This window comes from Psammomys obesus, unplaced genomic scaffold (genome assembly GCF_907164565.1).
Source record: "Psammomys obesus unplaced genomic scaffold, mPsaObe1.curated_primary_1811, whole genome shotgun sequence".
In the NCBI taxonomy this organism is placed as follows: domain Eukaryota; kingdom Metazoa; phylum Chordata; class Mammalia; order Rodentia; family Muridae; genus Psammomys; species Psammomys obesus.
Window position 1 is genome coordinate 53,501,094 of NW_026585895.1, and position 21,802 is coordinate 53,522,895.

The window sequence follows — 21,802 nt, forward strand, 5'->3', positions numbered from 1 at the left end:
GGTGGGGAATTCAATTGTCCTGGTGGCCCTCCCACAAGTCAGTGCCCTGGGGCAAACGCTTTGCTTCCATCCTCCCCTAATTGGCATTAATGACACATGGACATCATCAAGAGAATCAAAGCAGGAAGGCTGATGTCCTCCAACAAATCTCTGTGCCTGTTGGAAGCAGCTACTCTCTTCAGCCACAGGTCCTAAGAACACTCCAGCCAGGCCCTGCCGACCACCTCAGAGGAGGCAGGTGCCATGCCCTCTCCACATGTTCCAGCCAAGGTCCAAGGGTTCTTTCCCAAGCAGCAGTGAGTGATGGGCTCCTGGCTCCTGTTTTTACAATACTGAAGGGTGGACGGCTTTCAAACTAAAAATAAAAGACAGTCCCCAAATAGTCCATGTTTAGACACCCTCTCCAAGGCCTGCTGTTCCCACTTTTTCTCCTGTTTCCCCACGGGCTCCAGCTGGCACCACGGCTGCTACAGGAGTGGGTGCATAGCTGGGGTACTGATTGGCGCAGGGCGTCACTGGGGAAGACAGCACAGGGCAGGCAGAAAGGGAGGTGAATGGAGAAATGGGTACTCAGCATGGCTGTGGGGATAGTCCTTGGGGAAAAGGAGGGTGGGGCGCACCTGTTCCTCTCTCACCAAAGCTCTCAACCCCAGGGCCTCCTCTTGCTTCTCAGGTCAGCTGGCCCCAGCACTTTCTCGTATACCTACTACAGGGCCTCTGCACAGGCTGACCACCAATTGGAAGTGTCAACCTTCCCATTGCTCGGTCCTGTCCCTCTCCTGATGAGAAGTAGTTACTCCACACCCCAGCCCCTGGCCAATTCTACTTGGCCTCCTGCTTGTATCCAGAGCCATCCACCTCTGCACCTGACTGTGGTTACATGTCCCTCCAACTGACTTGTGTGTCCTTCCCGCTTTTCTTCTCCCCCTCTTTTTTCTCCTGCTTCTCTCAGAAACACAGTAGCCTTGCCCAGCCTCTGGCAGCAAGGCTGATTCTGCGCTGAGCTCTGTTCAGCTCAGTTCTGCACAAAGGTGAAGTTTCCAGATTGTCCAGCCTTGCCCTGGGAAGTGGACAGGCAGAATGACCTGGGCTACTTATCACGTTGTTCTGCACAAGCCAGTACAGGAGTCACAGCTTTGAGGTGAGGTGTAACTTAGCTAGTTACCGCCTGGCTGTCAGTGAGCCCTTGGGGCCAGCTGGGGCCATGAGGCCCCTGGACCTCCCCATGCCCAGGCTCTTAGGAAGGGCAGGAGTGCTGGGCAGGGGCCTGACTGCAGCAGGTTGAGGGCCTTTCCTGGATCCAGGGTGAGAGCAACAGTTGTGCTTGGTTCTCAGAGGAGAAGCACGAGTCTTAGTAAACAGCAGAGTGACACACACACACACACACACACACACACACACACACACATTTATTTTTAACAGATTAAAAGAGTGCTCAAGTTCTGCAGCTCCAAACAAGGCTGAATGCTGGCAGAAGTGATTCAGCCAACTTCAGAAGTAACAATTACCCAGTCCTGGTAGTTAGTGGGAGAGGGAAGCAGGCTGCCTGCTTTGCTGGCTGTGAGAAACCAGCCTGTGGTTGTCCCCATCTGACACACAAGGGGAAGATGGGTACCCGGGGTCACTCAGCCATCAGGGGTGGGGCAGGGAAGGCAAGGGCAGAGTAGGGAGAGCAGGACAGGACAGCATTCATGAATCACAAAGTGGGTTCTCTTACAGGTTGCCAAGGTCAGAAAAATCCCACAGGAGTCATGAGGATGTGCTGACCAGAACTACATCCTGAGAGAAAAACCAGAGGTTGAGACATGGCTACTCTTCCTCCGTATGTATGTATGTATGTATGTATGTATGTATGTATGTATGTATGTATGTATGTATGTATGTATGTGTTTTTGAGACAGGTTGGCACTATGTAGACCAGACTGGCCATGAACTCATAAAGATCTATCTGCTTTGCCTCTGCCTCCTGTGTGCTGGAATTAAAAGTATGCGCCACATCCAGGCGTGGCATTTTAACATGGATGCTGGGATTTGAACTCAGGTCCTCGTGCTTGTGAGGCAAGCATTTTACTGACTGAGCCATCCAGCCCCTATATTTCAATGTTGGTTTTTAAAGTTTATTTATTATTGTTTAATTATTAAGTTTACTTATTATTGTACTATTTACCCCTCCTTTTATTAATCTTGAAGAAGAGTGATCTGACCCTGGAGAGGGAGCAGTGTCCAGCTGTCCTGTTTGTGTCCTAAGTGCTCTGACCGCCTATAGACACTGAGCTGGCTGGACACACCTCCTTGCAGTGTCTGGGAGGTCCAGCGCTGGGGGAGGGGGTGCTGCATGCCTCTCCTACTCTCGCCTGCATCCCCACCCTGATGACTCTGCTAGGGTTTGACTGTGTCAGCTGCCCTCCCAGGGTGGGGGTGGGCTGGGGGTGGTGCCCAGGACGTCACTGTCACAAAGTCAGGAAATAGGCTCAGTGTACTGCTAAGTGCCTGGCTTCATTCCAAGGCTCATGGGCGACAACGGCTGACCTCATTTAGAACCAATTTCAGCGTTTTAATAAGCCCCTTGCCTTTCCGAATTTCTCTGATGCTGGAGGCCTTCGGGAGCTGTAATCCCCCATTGGCTCTGCCACGTGAGGCCCGCTGCGGCTACGTCCTGACCGTGGGTGGTGATAACCAGCAGTGCAGCTACTGGAGTGGGGCATGGAGGCTGGCCTGGAGACCTGGTACAGATGAGTCAGGCAGGCAGCTCTGCAGCAGAGCCACAGGACCACACCCCTCCCCCCCCCCCCCCCCGGCCTGAAGTTGAGCTCCTAGGGGCTTCCTGGTGGCAGATCAACATCAAGCTGTGACAGGCAGCATGCCTCCCTTGGGGAGCTGGCTGCTACTCCCTCAATCCAAGCACTGAAAGTCAGAGGGGCATGTCCTCCCAGGGACAAAGCTCAGGAGGAAGCATGATGAACCCACGGTACATCTATGCTTCGAGATGTCTGGCACCAGGAACAGTAGTCACAAAAGGGTTAGCAGGACCAATGGGGCCCATTCCAGCTGTGATGGAAGCCATGGCAGCATTCAGGAGCATCCCACTCCCTGCAGGGCCAGGAGTCAAGGCCTATGTGTGGTGCCCGACCGTAATGGGAACCTGACCTGCACCCTTGACGTCTCCCTCAGGTCCCAGCTCTTCTGAGTGTGCTGAGCAACAAGAGGGGGAAGGGGCAGGCAGCCCTGAGACACACGCACGAATGCAAACATGCGTGCACGCATGCATGCAGGTGCACACAGGCACACCTTTCACAAACTCCCCTGCCTCTTTTTGAGGCTGCACGGCACATGGAGGTCAACAGCTTAGTCCTCTCAGAGACCCCCAGCTCCACAGGAATCTTTCTCCACTGCTGACCCAAATCTGCCAATCTGAAGAGGTGAAGCCTGTCCCCAAGGATTTCCCTGTTACAACTATGCTGCCTAACACCAAGCCTAGGAGAGTACCAGAGGGACACGTGATTGGCATTCCCACCCACACGGTGTCCCTCGTTCCCAGGGTGTGGCGGGATTGACACAATCATGCTCGTATCCAGTCCCAGGGAAAGGTAAAGTCACGGGGCAGCGGGTTCTTCTAGGTGTGACTTAGTAGAGGATCTCTGTGTATGCATGTGTCTATGTATGTTTGTTTGTATGTGCATGCATGAGTGAGCGTGCATATGCTTGGGTATGGAGAAGATGGGGAACAACCTCAGATATTCTTCCTCGGGTGCCAGCCACCATTTTGTAGTTGTTTTTGAGACAGGGTCTCTCACTGGCTTGGAGTCATCAAGTAAGCTAGGTTGGCTGGCCAGAGAGCCCATGCGGCCCAACTGCTTCTGCCTGGACCATAGCACTAGGGGTACGAGGCACCAGGATAGTGGGTCCTGGGGACTGAGCCCGTGTCTTCGAGCATATACAGGGAGGACTTCACTAACCATGCCATCCCCCAGACTCAGTTGAGGATCTTGAAGTGAGAAATGGTCCTAGGTTATATGGGTAAACCCAACAGAGCCAGGGAAGCTCTGAAATAAGGTAACAGGAGGCTCAGAATCAGAGTGGCTATGACAACAGAAGTGAGGTCTGGGGAAGACACATTGCTGGCTTGATGCTGAATGAGCCAACACAGGGAGTGTGGCTTTCTCAAGATGAGGAAGAGGTAGGAATGGACTCTCTTCAGGCTTAGGAGGAGCCTGCCCTGCTGACCCTCAGGACTGCATGTTTTGGGGATCACCACAGTGGCCAGAGGGTTCGTGTGTACTCCAGCCTGCCTCACTTCCCCAACCTTTGTTCCTCCTCCAACTCATCTAGCCGGTTCAGCACTGAGCACTTTCAAGTCAGGCTAGAAATGGACACTACGGTAAGGAATTGCTACATGAGACGGCTAAATGAAAGACAACCCCAGGATGTGCGCAGAGAGGCAAGTAGATGAGTGTGCTTGCGAGCAGTTTCCCAAGGGCAACTTGTCAAGCCTGAAGTGCTCCCCAAAACCATCTCACAGATGACAAAGAGCCAGGCTTCACCCTCACCAGTGAAGGAAGCTACCAGGGTTCAGTGCTCAGAGGGGGGCCAAGCCTGCCTACAGCTAGTGAGGGGAGTGAGTGTGGGCAGAGATCCATGGAGAATGATGGCTACCAAGGACCACTCTGGAGAAGACCCAGGAGAGGGAAATGATACTTGCTTTGGCACACGGAAGGAGCCTGCTCGGCACTGCTGTCACAGCTGTAGCCTGGGCCTTCAAGTCCCCTATGCTCTCTCTTCCGGTCCATGTGCAGCCCTGAGTCTTCCCTAGAAGATGGTGTGCTGGTTGTCCTTGTGTGTTGACCCTTCCTTTCTCGCTGGTCAAGGCCACATGAAAGTGGTGAAGTGCTGTCTATGGCAGTACAGAGCACCTACTGGGTAGGGTGGGTTTCTATGTCCACAGAGGAGCAAGGAGCAAAGAGGGCCTTGCTGGCCTTAACTGTATCTCACAGGACTGATGACTTCACCAGGGCCCCAGAGAGCCCAGTGGTAGCTACTGCCTGAGCTGCAAGCCAATAATTGTCCCTTAGATCTCTGCCCAGATCTCTGGGCCCATACCACATCTGTCCCACTTAGGGCCACCGCATTCCATATGACACCGATGAAAGCTGCTGTTAGCTGCTGCCTGGCACCCTTGGTGCCGAGCAGCCCTGGGACTCCCAACTCACTCAACTGCTTAAGCTGAGACGAGGTCTGAGGTCCCAAGGTCTGAGAAGTCACCAGCCCTAACCTTTACCTCCACTAGATGGGCCCCTGGAAACCTGATCTGAGCAAATTGGAAAGGAAAACAGAAGTCCCCGACAGGATGCAGCCTCCAGCTTCTCCATCAGCACTTGAAATGAGTGTTGTCGGGAGGAGTGTGGGCCTCTTCTGGAAGTACCTGTGACAGGCAGAAGGAGGCAAAACCAAATGTTGTGTCCTCCCTGTTTAAGGCATGGATGGAACCAACATGACAGGTGTGTGAGGGTGGGGTGGGGGGTGCACTAGGGTATCGGGGCTCTGTGAATTGTCACAGGCAGAGGCTAGGATGGGCCTGTGCTAAGGACTCCATCAAGTCAGTAATCTTTGCCTTTACAAATCTGAAAATGTTCCTAAAATCACAAAATGAAGCTCTAGAATGTTGTTCTTAGGACTGACGGCCATTAAAGCTGTTAAACACTTCGGGACACATCCATCTTGTAGAAGAGCCTTGCTTGTCTGTGTCCAGGGCTCTTTCCTCACCACAGTGACACTCTGTCCGTAGTAATCCTTTTGCTTCTCCTCCCAGGCCTGGCACCTACTATTCTACTCTCTGTCTCTATGACCTCCCCCATGCAGGGATGTCACACAAGTGAAATAACACAGCAGGTGCGCATTCTGTGTTGGGCTATTTCACACAGCGTGGTGTTCTCAGGGCTCATCCGTGTGGCAACCTGTGTCAGAATGCCCTCTGTGCTGAAAAGTAAATAATATTCTACTGTGTGGATGGACAGCACATTGCTTCTCTGTCATCTGTGGATGGACACATGTGTATGAGTGTCTGTGCACAGGTACCTATGGATTTGGACACCAGAAGTTGATGTGTGTGTCTTCACTCAGAAGTAGGCTAGAATTGCTGACCAGTTTGCCCTGGGGATCCTTCAGTCTCCACCTCCTCAGCACTGGGATTACTGGGGTGCCACCACACCTGACTTTGGTGCTGGGGATCAAACGCAGGTCCTTTTGCTTGCATAAATCCTAGATTGATTTCTGTTGCCGTGATACAATACCCTGACCAAAAATAAAAATAAAAAAGCAGCTTAGGGAAGAAAGTGTTTCTTTTAGCTCCCAATTGCAGGTTCATCGCTGTAGCTACTCAAGGCAGCAGGGTTTCGGAGAGCTGGTCATATTGTACCACACTCAAGAGCAGAGAGGGAATGCATGCTCATGCTTGGCTCAGCTTTCCCACTCTTATATAATTCAGGACCCAAACCCAAGGAATAGCATTGCCTACTTTCAGGGTTGGTCTTTGTAGTGATGATAATTAAATTGGTCCCCACAGGCTCATATATTTGAGTTATTTGTGGCACCATTTGGGAAGGATTAGGAGGTAGGACCTCACTAGAGGAGATGTATCGCAGCAGCCTACTTCAAAATCCTACATCATTCCCAGTTCTCTCTTCCCTGGCTCTCTCTGCCTCATGTGGTAAATTCTCAGCTACTGCCCCAGTGCCATGCCTGCCTGCTGCCATGATCCCCACCGTGATGGTCATGGATTTACCCTCTGGAACTATGAGCCCCAAGTGACTTTCTTCTGTAAGCTTTTCAACAGTCTTCCCAATTGTCAATTAAGGCAATCAAGACAACCCCCCACCTCCACAGACATGTCACAGGCCAACCTCATCCAGACACTCTCTCACCTAGACTCTCTTTGCTGGTGATTCCAGGTTGTATCAAATTAACAAAACTAATCATTAAAAGTGATAAGCCTCTACCAACCAAGACAGCCTCTGTCTGCTTCCTGTTTCTTCCAGCTGGAGTTAGTTGAATTCTGAGGACTTTGAGGGGTGTAAATACGAGAGCCCTGAGAGAAGGCACGGCAGCTTAGAAGAGATGGACAGAGGACTGTTTGCTGTGTTTGCTGGTTTGTTGGTTACCGGGACTGCTGGATAGCATGACTACTGAGAGTGGTATTGCCCCCAGAGGAACCCAGCTGGAAAAAGTAAAGAGAACTACGTCCCCTTTCCCTTCTAACCTTCTTTCTCTCCTCCCAAGGGTGGGGGAATTGGAAGGGAGAGGCTTTAAGGAATCCCAAATCAAGTAGAGTTTAAAAGCTACCATCTACAGAGGACCTTACTAGGACCCTCCTTGTTATTTAGCTTCTTTGCATCTGTGGATTGTAGCTTTTTTTTTTTTTTTTTTTTTACTAATATCCCCTTATAAGTATATACCATGTTCGTCTTTCTGGGTCTGGGTTACCTCACTCAGGATGACCATTTACCTGCAAATTTCATGATTTCCTTGTGTTTAATAGCTGAGTAGTATTTCACTGTGTAAATGTACCATATTTTCTTTATCAATTATTCAACTGATGGGACATCTAGGTTGTTTCCAGTTTCTGGCTATTACAATTAAAGCTGCTATGAGCATAGTTGAGCAAGTGTTCTTGTTGTTTGATAGAACATCTTTTGAGCATATGTCCAGGAGTGAAACAGCTGGGTCTTAAGGTAGAACTATTCCCAGTTTTCTGATAAAACACCAGACTGATTTCCACAGAAGCTGTACGAGTATGCCCTTGCACCAGCAATAGAAGAGTGTTCCCTCTACTCTGCATTCTCACTACCATCTGCTGTCACTTGAGTTTTTGATCTTAGCCATTCTGACAGGTGTAAGATAGAATCTCAGAGTCATTTTGGTTTGCATTTCCCTGATGACTAAGGACATTGAGCATTTCTTTAAGTGCTTCTCGGCCATTACAGATTCTGCTGTTAAGACTTCTTGGTTCAGAGAGCCCACATCTTGAACTACAAGCCAGAAGCAGGGAGAGCCAGAAAGAAGTAATGTGGGGATTCAAACTCTCAAGCTTCCCCCATCGACACACTTCCTCCAGCAAGTCCACACCCTGTAAGCCACCCCAAATAGTACCCCCCAATCAAGGACTCACTCAAGTCACCACAGGACAGGCTCCAGGGATTATCACTATTCCTTTCTGTTTTGCTGCTGACTTTTCTATGTCCACTTTGGATAGAGCATCAGTACATACAAGCTATATCTCAGCTCCCAAAGGAGGACAATCCCCAGGGTCACAAGGCCATGTCAAGGAGAACATTCAGTCTCTGACTCTTCTGTCACCAGACAGAAGACCCAGCTGTCCCCATGAAGCACATGGCCTTCCTAAAGGTAAGTAGATTTAAGCATCATAGATGGGCCACATTAGCTTCTGGCTTGGACTGCTTCCCTCCAGCGATAATCGGACACATCATTTCCATAAACACAAATTCAATAAGGCCCTCCGAGGCTCGCCATCTGCCTGTCAAAGATGAAGCTTCAGAAAAGAACAGGTCTTTGAGCCTGGGGGCCTCTGACATTCATACAGCTGAAGTGGCCTTCATCTGCGCGCCCTGATCCAATTTTCCTGCTGCTGATCAAGTTAAGAGAGTTTCAGCCTAAGGCACCAGGGAAAGGGCAGCTTAAAATGGCCAGGGTGGAGGAGCTCCACTGAAGTGGAAAGGAGACCTGCAAGCCTGGGTGCTAATGAGGACGTGTTTCTGGGAACAACCTGTCGATCTCTGGAGGGATGGGGTATCCTAGGAGGGCAAACACCACTGAGTGTCAATGCCCAAAGTCTGCCCCATTGGAACAAGACTCTTCGAACTACAGCTTTCAGTGTCGGGGATGGCTGAGGCTATCATGTGCTTACTGCTAAGAATTTCTGGTCCATTACAGGGCTCGAGGAGGGTGCACCTCACAGAATCACCAGCATCTGTTGTCTGTACAATTGTCAACTGGACAGAGGTGTGTATTAAAGGGAAATGGGAAAATGGAGTGTGGTGGTTTGAATGAAACTCTTGTAGGCTCAAAGGGTGTGGCACAAATTAGAAAGGTGTGGCCTTGTTGAAGGAGGTGTGCCACTGGGGTGGGCTTTGAGGTTTCAAATGCTCAAGTCAGGCTCAGTCTCTCTCTGTGCCTGTGGATCTTGTTGTAAAACTCTCAGCTCCTTCTCCAGCATCATGTCTACCTGCATGTCACCATGCTTCCCAGCATGCTGACGATGGACTAACACACTGAACTGTCAACCAGTCCCAGTTAAATGCTTTTTAAGAGTTGTCTTAGTCACAGTGTTTCTTTGCAGCAACAGAAACCCTAAGACATGGGGTAGATCAGATCTTAGTTGGTGAGTAGGTGGCTCTGCACCGGCTGGCCATGGACCATGATTTGGGTGTGAGCCTTGTGTCTTATTTCTGGTGGTTTTGGGTGGTCTCTGGCAGTTGAACAGATTCAATTTTTTTCCTTAATGCCCCTGTGACATCCAAACAACAGGTGCAGGATCTGGAGGACCCACTAGTGCTGGAGAGGAGCTATGTTTAGTGTTATCTTTGTGGGGGAGGGGATAAGGATGTAGCTCAGGTAGAACACTTCATTTGCCTTTGGGAGATGATGGGTTCAGCAACCAGTACCACACAAAAAGTCTTCAGCAAGATCAGACTCCTGTAAGATTCACACAGTAAGAGGGAGGCAAAGACAAGAGGAAAGAGTATCTTGGGAGATATGGGAACTGATACAGAGTCATGGCAACTGGCCATGGAGTGAACAGTGGTCAGGGGATGGAGAAGAGAGTGGCCATGGGGAGTAGTGGGTAGTGCCCATGGGGTGCAGCAAACAGTGGCAGTGGAGTGGAGTAGGCAGTGCCCATGGGTGACATGGGCAGTGTTCATTGGATGGATAGATAATGGCCATCAGGGAGAGTAGACTGTGTGGAGTGGACAGTGGAGATGGATGGTCAGTGGAGGTGGAGTGCACAGTGGTCATCTTGTAGAGAACAGTAGTCATGGGGTAGGGTGAAAAGTGGCCTTGGGCTATCGCAGAGAGTATACATTGGCCATAGGGTGGAGTGGACAGTGGCCATGGGAGTTTTGTGGAGAGCATGGTTAGGGCTGCTCATCTTTTGCATTGGCCCAGCAGCCTGGCTACTTGCTTGTTCCTGGCTGTTATTTGTATTCCTTAACCCAGAGGCCAAAGCAGAGCAGTTACCAGGCACCTGATGACTTCAAGGAAAGATAACCATGATGGAAGGAGAGCAACTCTCCACCATCCAATCTGGGAACATGCACAGAAACCCTTGTGCAAATGCTCAGGTATGTGGCCACACATACCTAGGATCAAGTTTAACTTACAAGTCAAATGCAGTAAGAGACTGATAGCAACTCAGAACAATGACTCAAACCAGATTCTTATTCAAAGGCATTGTAGCTCATGTATCTCATGTATGTTTATTTCTGGAGTCTTCCCTGGCATGTTTTTTTTTTTTTTTTTTTTTTTGATCCGGTTGACCTCTGGTAGCTAAAAAACAAAGCAAAACCTCAGATAAGGGGCTATACCTCTCTAACTTCTCTTAGAAGTGCAGAAACAGCTTCCACAGTGACAGACAGGTAAATGGTGAATTTCAACCACAGAGCTGGGCACGCTGCCCCCATGACCAAATGTGTGAGCTGGGACAGCGTGGAAAGAGGCAGAAACGCCGATGGCTGAGGAAACAGCGTTGATCGAATCAACAGAAGGAGACTCTAAAATAAGTATAATTACCGCCCTTAAAGAGAAATGTGGTTATTGTATTCATGAAGCAAGAACGAGCTTTTATATAAAAGAACTAATTAGAGATCATGGAGATTTTAAAATAGATGGTCTGAAAAGCAGAGAGAGAGAGACATCTGAGAAGCAAATTAGTGAGCTGGAAGATCAGGCAGGTACCGCCCAAGGAATTCAGTGCAAAGGGCAGAAGGAAAAAGGTGGGGGACCTGGACCAGCTCTAGAGGTCTCCATGGGGATGGTAGGCATTCCCAAAGGGATAGTGTAAGAAAAGAATAGAGAAAATGACCAGTATTCCCAAGTCACCAGGACACAGAATATGTAAAGAAAGAGAAAGTTCAAGAGAAGCCAAATGGGAGTAAGAATTAGGAGGAGTGGGCTGGCAGAGTGCTTGCCAAGCAAGCATGGGGCCCCAGGTTGGCCCCCAGCACCCACATAAACAAACCAAGGAGCCCTATGTTGACTATAACAATAACACTAGGAAGCACAGATAGTAGGGCTCGAGGGCCCCCTGGCCAGCCAGTCTCATCAAACTGATGAACTCCAGGCTCATAGGCCCTGTCTCAAAAAACAAGGTAAGGTTTGGAGCTGGAGAAATGACTCAACAGGTAAGAGCACTTGCTGCTATTCCAGGGACCCAGGCTGGGTTCACAGTAGTCATGTTAGTTGGCCCATAGCCAACTGTAATTTCAGCTCCAGAGGACTGGGTGCCTCCGGTCTCCAGACACACTTGCACTCACGTGCATATACCTACATAGACACATACACCTACTCATAATTAAATGATAATAATAATAAACACTTTAAGAAAACCAAGATGCAAAGTGACTGAAGATCTCTAACATTGACCTCTGACCTTGTACCCTCCTGCTCCTCACTTTCATAAATATGCACTTATAGACACAAAGGAATAAATACCTAGAGTTTGGGCATAAGAAGAGATGCCCTTGCAGGGGAGAGACCCACACCAGCTTCTTTCTGGCAAATTCTAAACCTAGCTTTCTAGCTTTGGAATGAAATAAAAACCAGACTCAGTTAATTTACAGTACTCTCCTTTCTGAAAGAATTAGTCCAAGGTGTGCTCTGAGGAAACAAAAACGCTAACACAAAAAAAGATGATGCCCAAAGACAGAGAGTGAGGGGGACAGCAGAAACCCAGAGGGGTACAGTGTCAAGAAAAGGAACCTTGCAACTGCCATCGGTGGACTCTGTTGCTCTCTTTGTTTTAAGAAAAACTTTAAACGTAAGAAAAGCAGAGTGAACGAGGTCACAAGAGTTCTTTCGCCACCGTCATCCAGAAGCTGTGTATGTCTATCACAATGTGTCTGCATCACAGACTCAAGCACACTCCATTTAGACTGCTTATCTGCAATCGGTTCTCCAAGTCTCATATTCCTAGGATGTGGAAACTGTACAAAACTGATTATATTTCATATTTTATGTATTAATTTATTTTGTATTCTTTTCTTTGAGGGTGGTGATTGCCATGGCTTATGTGTAGAGAACAGAGCACAATTTTCAGGACTTAATTTATTCTCCTTTCATCTGTGGGTCCTGGGTATCAAACTCAGGACATCAGACCTGGTGGCAAGTGCCTTTAACTGCTGAGCCATCTCAGCAGCCCAAAGCATTAATCTTTAAAAAGTGTTTGTCTTGTATTTGTCATCTTGCTAGGCTTATAATTTATTCCAATAAATCTTCAATTTGTTCATTCAAATTTATCAAGTGGAATTTTCCACACGTCAGGGCTGGGCCTCTGCTGGGTCGATATTTGCGACTTTCCTTTCTGCGTTTTCTTTTCAGGGTCCTTGTCCTCCTCTGTCACGGGGAAGCTGTGGAGTGAGGATGCACAGCGCAGCTTGTTTTCATGTTACTTCCGGCTGGATATCCTTTCACAGCTGGCAGGTCTGCGTCACAACCTTGACTGACTGCTTCCTCAGCGCCCTTGAAGACCAGACGAAGGACTCTGTCTCTCCAGCAGCTTCAGTTCAAGACCCCTACACCTTTCTAAGACCCTTAAGGATGAGTGTGAGGACCATAAAGTTTTCTCCTGAGTTGAAGAAAAGCACCTAAGTACAAATAATGGGTAGTCTCTGTGCAGGGCTGGCACCGGCATGCAAGTTAATAACCACTAAAGTTACCTCAGAAAAGGCTTTGGCGAACGCCTGTAATCCCAGCACTCAGGCAGAAGCAGGTGGACATCTGTGAGTTTGAGGTCTACAAATGGAGTCCAGGACAGCCAAGGCTACACAGAGAAACCCTGTCCCCAGAAAAGTAGGAAAGAAAACAAGTCTTGAACATATGAAACGTAGGTACTTTGTAATCAAGGGTGCATCATAGCTCTCTTACCTCCATTTTCTTCCTTTTCTAAGTAAATACAATGACTTACCTTTTTTTGTTTGTTTGTTTTGTTTTCAAGGCAGAGTTTCTCTGTGTAGCCTTGGCTGTCCAGGACTCGAACTCACAGAGATCTGCCTGCCTCTGCCTCCCTGAGTGCTGAGATTAAAGGCATGAGCCACCACACCCGGCTAATAATGACTTATCTTAAAGAGATGTTGTTTCAATATACACAGTGATAGCATTAGGCTTTTCTGTGCTAGGCCTACAAGAATAATCTATGTACTATTAGCCCATTTTATAGATGACGGGGCTATGGCACAGACAGCTTATTTAACTTGTGTAAGATCGCACAGGGAGGGGCATAGACAGAACCTATGGTAGTACCTTTGAGCATCTGTCACTTGGCTCCCCTTGTCACTTTCTTCTACCTAATTTAGAGTTGAACCCAATCTTAATTAAAGTCAGAGAGGACCAAACCTCACAGGTTGCTTTATAAAAAGTCATTCAACTGAGAGCTAAGGAGAAATGACAGAAAAAAAAAGTCACTGGCGTGGGAATGTTAGTTTTCTAAGTGACACTGACCTGCAGAGCTGAGATAAAGGCTTCTAGCATCATCCATGAAGTAGACAGCACAGGGTCCAAGAACAGACCTCTGCTGGCACAGTGGAGAAGAACACAGCCAGCTCCTATGTGCGCAGAACAAAGGAGAAAGGTTAAACTTATTTTGCGTGCGGCTATCTTGAAATCTTGGATGAGTTGAAAACTATCAGGCCAGCAAGACGACTCAGCAGCTAAGAGCTGCCCAGCCTGCTGACCTGATTTTCATCCTGGAACACACATGATGGAAAAAAGAACCAACTTCCAGGAGCTGTCCTCTGACTGCCACACATAAACTAGGTATGTATACAGAATAAATAAGTAAATGTGATTACATTTTTTTAAAAAAGATAAGTATAAAAACTCCACAAAGGCTGTCAGACATGCAGCCATAGCTGTCCTGGGCAGATGAGAAGGAATAGGCAGAGAAGGACCAATCCATCCCTGTCAGGAAGGCTTCACATCCAGAATGTATGAACAGCATCTGGGGTCAATATGAAGATAAAATACAGAGTTGGAACTGTAGCCAGAAAAGGTGTGAGCAGGATTCCTGGTGTCACTAGATACCAAGTGAAGGGGATTAGGAGCCATGCACATGTAGGGTCCAAGCAAGGTGTGGAGGTGTGGTCCTGCCTGAGGCGAGGAGGGGGCTACATCTCTGTGAAGGAAATGGCCAGTCACTCTGACTAGGGTTGCCAGACCTTAATGAAAGAGGCTGTGTGCAAGCAGTGGGCCAGGCAGCAAATGGCACAGGTGAGCAGCAATGCCATTTGCACATCTGGGGGAAGGAAGGGAATGAGGCCTCACCAGAGTAATGGAGGTGATGGCTGTGGTTTAGGGAATTCCCTGGCATGAACAGATACCAGGGAAGACAGACAACCAAACAGCAGAGGAAAAATAATAATAGTAAAAAAAAAAAAAAAAAAAAAAAAAAAAAAAGTGGCAACTTATTTGTTTAGGGTGTGAGCTGGCTTGGGTGTTTTATAAGGTCCCTGGGACCTCCCCTTTCCCCTGTTGATCCTGCTTGGTTACCAACTCCTGGGCCTTCTTGCTATTTCTTCTCCCAGAGTACTCTTGGGTGGGGTGGGGAGATAGTATCAGGGAGCCCATCTTAGCAGTCCCTACTTACCTATGTTCCTCTAACCCCACTTCACCCAGGAAGGGGGGAGGACAACAGGCCCCCACTAGGAGGCTGTGATAACTCCATGCTTTTTCTTCCTTCCCTCTTATTTATACCTACCGGGACTCTGGAAGTCACAGCAGCTTCAGTGAAGCCCGCAGTGCACCTAGACAAAGGTGACCATTTTCACTTTATATCCAGGTGACCCACAGACACCTTTCCATGAGATCCTCTGCCCACTCAGCCTCCACTCTCGGAAGCCATAAGCCAAGTCCTATAAGAAAGCCGAGAGGAGTCTTCAGTGCCTGGCTCTGAGGAGAAATGGAAACTCAGCCCATCTTTTCCCAAGCTCCCAAGACCATTCCCAGATGGGTCCTAGCTACAAAACAAAGGCTTGAGGCTAGCCTCTGCTCAGTAGCAGTGTGAAACGCAAGCTGAGGTTCAGTTGATTTCACGGTGTCACATCTACCCCAATCCTCCCATCACAATAAAAGACAAGCAAATGCAGGAGAGACCTGGGTAGATGAGGAAAAATGCTGCCCTGGAGGGGAGGCAGGGCCAGAGCTCTCCCTAGCCTGGAGAATTAGGGCAGGTAGCACTGACAGAAGCTCAGGCCTGAACCGGACCAACCCCTCCGGAACTGTGTCTGACACTATGTCAGGTTGATCTGGCCAGTAGTGGAAAGGGTGGAGGAAGGGTCAGGGTAGGGCTAGGCATTTCTGATGGGTTTTTCTGGGGTGGAAAAGAAGCAGAAATAAATCGACATTGGGGCTAGTGTTCTTTATGCTGATGTTCCCGGGAGCTGCATGCAGGTGTTTCAGGGCTCTGCTGTGTGCAAGTCCCCACCCCCAGCCTCTCAGGAACCAGAGCGTTGCCAAGGGAAAGGATGCAAAGCCTTCCTTAGCCCAGTGGAGGAGGGGCAGCCTCTCGGGGTTTGGAGCCCATAAGGCGCATAGTGATGAAGCCAGGGGCAGAGAATGCCAGCTCGAGCAGTTTTGAGTCTTCTGCCCCTTTTATGATAACCACCAAGGCCATTTGCCTGGGGTGTTATGCCCAGATCTCCTGCCCCGCCCCCAGAGCATCACTGAATTCCTTAGCACTGAAACTTCAGAGCAGGAAGCAGATCCCAGCAGGGAAAGTAGAGATGCCTGCTTGGCCTGCAGAGCACTTATGCTGGTCAAGACCAGCTGAGCCAGCAAGCCTGAGGGTCACTCCACCCCCAACCCAGAAAAAAGATGTTTGCAGTTCCATGCTGCATGTGAGGAAACTGAGGTCAAGATAGGACCAAGTGAAGAGGCACCAGTAAGAAAGGGATGGGCTGGAACCCCATTGTTACCCCCTGCAAGTCTGAGTCACCCAACAGCTGAGCTAGGCGGGTGGGGCTTTATCCTGCAGCTACTTGCAGAAATTCACCCTGACTGCAGGCACAGGCCACGGGATTACAGGACAAGGGCTCCTGAGAAAGCAATGCAGCCCATCTTGCTTAGGCTGCTTCCCAGCACTACACAGTGTGCACGCACATAGTAGGTGCATGTGCTCAGTGTACACGTTCACCCAGTGAATGTGTGAACCAGTCTAGTTGGCCTCTTTGGCTCCAGACACCCAGCTCAAATAGAATTAAGCCCCCAACTGCAGAAAAGGAAGGCAACTTTAGAAAGGGCAGCGTGGAGGCTGGGGAGATGCCTCCGTGCATGAAGTGACTGCTGTACAAACATGCAGTCCTGAATCAGAACTCCAGCAGCCACACCTGAACCAGGCATGGTGGCTGCATAGTTGTAATTCCAGTCCTGAGGAAGTGGAGACAGGTAGGTCTGGCAGCTGGCACTGCCAGGCTGCCCACTACCTCAGTGCCTACCTAGTCAACCTGCCCCTTACGAATCCCACATGAAGCATCTCTGAGACTGGTGGCCTCAGAGTGGCCAGGGGAAGCTCTGCTGCTCACTGCTGCTTGTCTGGGTGGCTAAAATCTAGAACCAAGGGTGTTTGCTGCTGACAGTGCACACGACATCACAGGGCCTCAGGCAAATGCTTTCTCTGTGAAGTTTTATCGTTCATTCCGCAAACAGCCACAGAAGTGGTACTGCCAGCAGGATGCAAGAGACAGAGTTCTGTCCTCACTGCTCTGCCACCCAGGAAGAGACTGGGAATGGCAGTGGGGTGTGATAGACTCACAGACACTGGGATACAGAGCTAAGAGGGATGCTGGGCATGTCACTGTCCTCGGCTTTATGGTGGGTGATAATGGGCGATGCTTGTATCTCTGCTTAGGGCACAGAGATCTCCCTCCTGCTGCCCCAGGTCACCCAGATGAAGGAGTGTGATAGCCCCTAAAGCCAGAGCTTAGCAATTCACATCCAAACCCTTTCCCCATAACCCCTGACAGAGTTATAAGATTTGGGGTTCCCTCCTGCCTTCATCTCGCATGCTTCTTCCTGCTCCCCAACTCCATCCCACTGTTCTCCTCTCCTCCTCCATCTTCTCCACATGCTGCCTCCTCTCACCCCATTCCAGATTGTCAGCAGGTGTCAGGCAGGTAATAGTTATCAGTTCTGACCGGAGAACAAGAAATAAATCCAAGTGTTCATTCTCTGTTCCCAAGATGGGTCCTGGGTCTGGGCAGCAGCTCCTAGAGGAGCAAAGCTGCCTGTGGATGCTCTCCATGGAGACTCCATCCCAAGAGAAAGACACTGTCTTTCCCTGGAGAAAAAAAGGGCTTCAAGTCTGTCTTGTCATTCTATTGTCATGTCACCATATTTGCATGTGTCAGTCATAGAAGGGATTCTGTGTCATACTTTCAGTGCATCCCAGTGTATACTTCCCCACAAAGCAGTGCTAACAGAGGCAGGAAGGCATGGGGAGGATGCTTTAACTTGGGGTTCACATAATTCAAAGAGTCAGTCTCTCATTGTTCATGTATTATTGTTTATTATTATTATTATTATTATTATTATTATTATTATTATTATTTTAACATGATAGACTGAGGGTGTCACTCTGGGCTCAGGATATCACCAGCAAGGACTTCAGAGACCAGGGGACCTGTCTGTTTTGACAGGTTTCTTGTTGTGAAGTTGTCAAAGGAAAGACTAGCTCTCCACTCACCACTGTCGACATATTTCAGAGAACAGCACAGGAGAGATGCCTACCTGTCACTAACCACCTCCCAACTTAAAGGACCTCACCCGTTGGGACCTCATTACTTTGAGACATTACTTACCTCTGAGCTTCCAAAATACAAGGGTTCATTCTTTGGTCTCCCCATATCCAGAGTGTGTGCTGAATGAATGAATGAATGAATGAATGAATGAATGAATGAATGAGTGAATGCTCCATCTGGATTGCTGGAGCCAGTTGCCTGGGGGAATGAAAGACTGATTAGGGCCCTCCTGATTAAGGCTTCTCTGGAGCGAAGCATCCCGAGAGCCAGTGAAGGTCCTGGAATAATAAATCCTCAGATGCCGGCTTCCCCTGCAACACCCACACCAAGATTTTCCAGCCTGTGACTCACATGAGGAACCCCAGGAGATCTGGGGCTGGTTCCCGTTGCTACCTCCTCATCTATCATCCTCCATGATCTCTCAAGAATGAGTGCATCGTGCACACTGTCACAATGTTTTAGGATGTGGCGGTAATTAAAAGCCATCACAGGTGCTTCCCAAGAAGATGAGGCTTCTGCTGGGAACTACGAGAGACGCACCCCAGTCCCTCGGGCTGCGCACGCCTGTGTGCACCGCTCCTGCCCACAGTCTCCATTCTCCTGCACACCTGTCTAACCCTCTTCATCTTTCACATGCTTCGCTTTTCCCGGCCATCCCTCACAGCTGTGCAATCTAACAGGCCTTGATCTGAGACCTGAGGGTAACTCTGCCTCAGACATCACAAAAATAACCATGGTTGCTGGATGGTGTCTGAGTTCCTGATTATTTTTAATTCATTCATTCTCTGAATGGGCTCGACCTGAGCAGATCACTTGGAGTTGGGTAGACGCATGATTCTGCCACCTGACATGTTCAATCAACTTCTGAACTCCTCAGGGCTGTAGCCTGAGAGAGCCAGGCGATATTCAACAATAGGAACTTCTATACCTGCCAATCAGCCAGCACCACCCCTTCCAAAGTCTCCGAGGTGTCCAGGACAGAAAGGGTCTCTACAAGCCTTCACTATGATATGTCTGGAGTCACAAGCTCACTCCCTCCTGAGGGTTCCCTGAAAGAGATTTAGTGAGTGTTTCTGGCCCTGGCTCTGCAGGTCCTGGCAGAAGCCTCCTTCTTCCAGGAGTGCATTGTTTCTTCTGCTCTGCAGAATGACACTGCCCATCAGGAGCAGAATCTGGGTGGAGGCCCTTCCAGCCAGAGGACCCAGTGCCTATTTCACAATGTGGAAGGACTGTGTTACTTCTTTTTTTAAACTGCTGTGACAAGACACCTGACAAAAGCAACTCACAGATGGAAGTGTGGGCTCCCAGTTTGAGGGCACATCCCAGCATGGTGGAGAAGGCATGGTGGCAGACACATGGGTCACATTGCATCTACGGTCAGGAAGCAGAGGGATGAATGTTGGTGTTCAGTCCGCTTCTTTCTCTTATTCAGCCCAGGATCCTGAGGATGCCACAGGATGGTATTCTCATCCTCAGACGGTGTTTTCCAATCTCAGTTAACCCCATCTATAAACTCTTGGTCCTGTTCTGTTGAAGGTCCTGTCCTGCCTTGGTTCCAGGTCCTGTCATATTGAAGATATTAACCCACAGTGATGTGTAAGTATGGCTGGATGCCCATAGTCCTCCATGGTCACTAGTATTTTTTTCTCCCCCACCCCACCAAAGAGTGCACCCTGAGCTTGAATATTTGCAGAACACTGGAGAGAAGGACTTGATATCTTTGCCTCTGATGAAGAGGTTATCAACCCTCAGCCCTGAGGTTGTTCACCTATAATTACATCCAAATGTCCCATCTCCATAGCATCAAAGACTTCTTACAAAAGCCACATTTGTCCAGACTGGAGAGCAAGCCTTGCAAACTGCCCCACATGTCGCTGTGTGTTAGACACTTTTCAACACCTCCACCATCTTTCAGGTGTGAGTTACATCCACTAAACTGTATGTTTAGTGAAGGATGCTGGGCATAGGGTTAGAAGTTACCACGCAACTGGAAAGCCTGCTGTAGAGGAATGGCTCCCACTCTCCCTCCTCGCAGCCTGCTGCTGCCTGGCCTGCAGAGCTGAGTGGGGCTAGAGGACTTTTTTTTTTTTTAAGAAGTCTTCTTCTTCTTCTTCTTCTTCTTCTTCTTCTTCTTCTTCTTCTTCTTCTTCTTCTTTTCTTCTTCTGCTTCTGTTTCTGCTTCTTCTATACTAGAACTTGCTGTTTCAGGAAACTTGATGGTATGTTGTTTCTATGAAGTCAGCTCAGAGATTTCTCCTTATTCCTCCCTTTTCTATTTTTAGAAAAGAGTTTAAAAAGTAAAATCAAGGCATGCTTCCATACACAAAAAGCAAGTTGGGTGGTGACCACTGTCCATTATCCAGATGAAATCTGCTCTGTGCATTTCTCTGCTGACTGTGTGACTTTAGGAAAGTCACATCACTGAAGCTGATATTTCTGATTTATTTGAAGACTCAGATGTGTCATGTAATCTTTTGTTAGAAGCTGTCTTGTGAGAGGGAACAGAATGTTTTGCTGTGAGCACGTGAGGGGCATGGTTTTGGCCAACTGAGAACATGCATGAGTGGACTCCAAGGGGAGAAGATATATAGAAGCCCACAGACAGTGAGACAATGCTTTTTGGATCTATATAGCTTAGATGGTCTTTATCCTTCGAAATGTTCCAGAGAACTTCTTGGGGCAATCCATCTGAGTCTCGTGACTTTTGATGACTGGTTTTGATTCAGTGGAGCCTTGCTATTTCTGCTGAATTGTGCTGACTCCTGTTGCTGTTTGATATTGGCATTTGGACTGGACAATGAAAAGTGGAACTATGCCTAAAAAGGTATACAACTCCTGTTTCCTAATAACCTTCTTTCTCTCCTACCTCTGGTCAGTGGGTTGGAAGGGAGGGAGAAATGTTTAAGAACCCTAAAGTGGGCTTTAAAAAAAATCTTTGCCTACAGGTCACCCCTCTGTTAATGTTTTGAAGTAAAGGTAACAAGAGCTGGAGGGACAGCTCAGAAGATAATGCCCTTGTGCAAGCACAGGATCTGAGTGTTGACTCCCAGCACCCACTAAAAGCTAGGTGTGGCAGCATGTGTCTGTAACCCCAGTTTTTGGGGAAAGCAGAGATAGGAGGATCCTGAGTACTTGCTGGCCAGCCAATCTAACCAAAACAGTAAATTTCAGGTTCAGAGAGAGACTCTTTCTCAAAAAATAAGGAGAGCAACAGAGGAAAACAGCCAATGTTGACCTCTGACCTCTACATGCAAGGACATTGGTACACATGTGCATGCTGTGAATCATTGAAGCCAATCGCTGTTTAAGTGAGATGGATACCACTAAATAAAGTCACACCATCCCAAGAACTGGGAATGCATCTCTCTGCTCTACACAGGAAGCCCAGAGGCAAAGGCCAAGCTACTTCCTGGGTGCTTGGCTGCTCAGACCATGGCTACCACATTCACTATCTTGTGGCAGATGTGGACATGTGAACAAGGGAAAGTGTGGATAAGCTGGTGGGAAAAGGCAGGATTTGATGGCGCGGCTTCTTTTGAAATTTTTGACTGACAGCATCTAAGGTTCTGAGACAATCACCAAAAGCCAAGTAGTCCTGACTGAGTCTGAAGGAAAATGGCTACAGGAGTTGATTGGCTGGCTAGCGTGCTGTTTCCTCTTGGTTTCTCTGGGCTCTCTGTCCTCCTCTTATGTAGAATCATCTCTATGGAGTCTATTGTCCTGTCTCTGAGTGGGAATGCTGGCGAGTTTGGGAGATCTACAAATAGGCTGATAAGCTCGGGCTT